At 35.9% G+C, this 2,094-nt stretch overlaps 1 pseudogene; it reads right to left on the reverse strand.

Moving 5' to 3' along the window:
- Nucleotides 1-310: 310 nt before the first annotated feature.
- LOC140844059 (olfactory receptor 6C2-like) lies at nucleotides 311-1,249 on the reverse strand (annotated as a pseudogene).
- Between the last annotated feature and the right edge of the window lie 845 nt (nucleotides 1,250-2,094).

A 2,094-nucleotide genomic window follows, 5' to 3' on the forward strand; every position in this document is an offset into this window, starting at 1 on the left:
CTGTGTGTGTGTGCTTTCTTTTGAGTGACGACGTTCACTATTCTACTAATATTTTAAGATAAATTTCCCAATCCTTTCAGCAATGGTAAGGAAATCTTAGGAGTGAAGTCCAGTTTAGATTTCCTGAAACACCTATTCTCATTTTTCTTCATTACAATTATCATCTGAAGGAAGCTTTTTTATACAGAGATGAAAGTGGTAAATTGACAAGGGTCAGTACTGAATGGAAGGCCAAATATAGATGAGGAAAAGACAAAGTTAGATAGAAACCAAAGAAAAAGTGCTTAGGGATCTGGACATCAATATTCCCCTAATTCTTTGACAGTAATATAAATCTTTTGACCAAGTCATTAAAGGCTTGTTTCACTTGTTTGTTCCTAAGAGTGTAAATGAATGGGTTCAACATGGGGGAAATGGAAGTAGTGAGTATGGTTACTCACTTATTAATGGCCATTTCATCTTTTGCTGAAGGTTTGATATAAACAAAGATGCAGCTGCCATAGGTGAGAGAAACCACAATAATGTGGGAAGAACAGGTGGAAAAGGTTTTTGTCTTCTGCTGGGCAGAGAGGAGTCTTAGAATTGTTCTGATGATGTACATGTAGGACAGAACCACACACACCAGAGTCACAATAAAAATCATCACCGAGTAGATAATCACCATCTGCTCTATGAACCATGTATCTGAGCATGAGATCTTCAATATTGGCTTAGCATCACATGCAAAGTGGTCAATGGCATTAGAGGCACAGAATTCCAGGTCCAGTCCCAAGCTAAGTGGTGGCAATATGATCAGTAGAGTAGTCACCCAACAGCAGAAGACAAGCCATTTGCAGACCCTGTAGTTCATAATAGTCATGTAATGCAGGGGTTTGCTGATGGCTACATATCGATCAAAGGAAATGGTAGCCAGGAGAAAAAATTCTGTTATTCCAAAAACATATGTAAAAAATAGTTGGCATACACAAGCATTATATGTAACAGTCCTGTCACCTGTTGATATACTGTACAAGAATCTAGGAATGCATGCAGAAGTGAATGAGATTTCTAACAAAGAGAAATTTTGGAGAAAAAAGTACATCACAGTTTTAAGGTGAGAATCCACTAACGTGAGGATGATGATGCTCAGGTTTCCAGTTACACTCAACATGTAGGTGATCAGTAGAAATATAAAAATTAGAATCTGTAGCTGAGGGTCATCTGTCAATCCCAGGAGGATGAAACTGGTTAGAGATGTGTGGTTTCTCATTCCTGGGTCCTGTCTTTTTCCCAGTCTGCATGTAAAAGCAATGGAAGTAAGATCTGAGTAGAGAGTGGAAAAATTGTCTTACAATGGGTTTTGTTCAAAAAAGCTAAGCAATGTATTTTATGTGTATTTTGTTTTTCTTGATAATGAGTTTTAAAAATAATTCATGTTCTTGGCTCTGTTGAAAGCATATCATTAGGTGGATCATAAACCTGGCTTTCAAATGTTTTTTACTACAACACATGGTAAGGTAGACATTTTATATTGCAGCCCAGTGTACCTGCTCACATCTACACAAATACTTAAACACATATATTGGAAACAAAAAACTAACCCGTAGGTTCTCTACTCTCTGATGTTTATGTTCTAATATATCTCATTAGAAATAAATACATGTATCATCAAGTTGATTTTATATCCTATTAAATGGTCATGACTGTGTTTCAGGAAAAAAGTAATGTTTTTATGGAATTTTTAGAATAATGTAGCCCAAGGAAAATAGAATCTTCCATGAGAAGTTTTAAAATGTGCACTATTATTTTAATTTGCACTTTGGAATAGATTAGCTCATGGTATACTACTTCCCTTAAGAATATTTCCCTTATCAATAACCAAGGTTTTCCTCATTGTCACTTTCTGCTTGTAGGATTTTTTTTCCTGAATGAACTAAAAACACAACAGTTGCGTGTGACACAAGATATTCCTAGTTTCCTCTACCAATGCTGTCAAAGCCTGTTCCACTGCACAAGTCATCTTATATGTACTACCTGTCTGGAAAAAATTTTGCATAGTCATATATGTTTTTCCCCTACCCCTTATTATATCCATTATGCTGATTCTGACCTATA

The sequence above is a fragment of the Manis javanica genome, chromosome 10, assembly GCF_040802235.1.
Source record: "Manis javanica isolate MJ-LG chromosome 10, MJ_LKY, whole genome shotgun sequence".
NCBI classification, from domain to species: domain Eukaryota; kingdom Metazoa; phylum Chordata; class Mammalia; order Pholidota; family Manidae; genus Manis; species Manis javanica.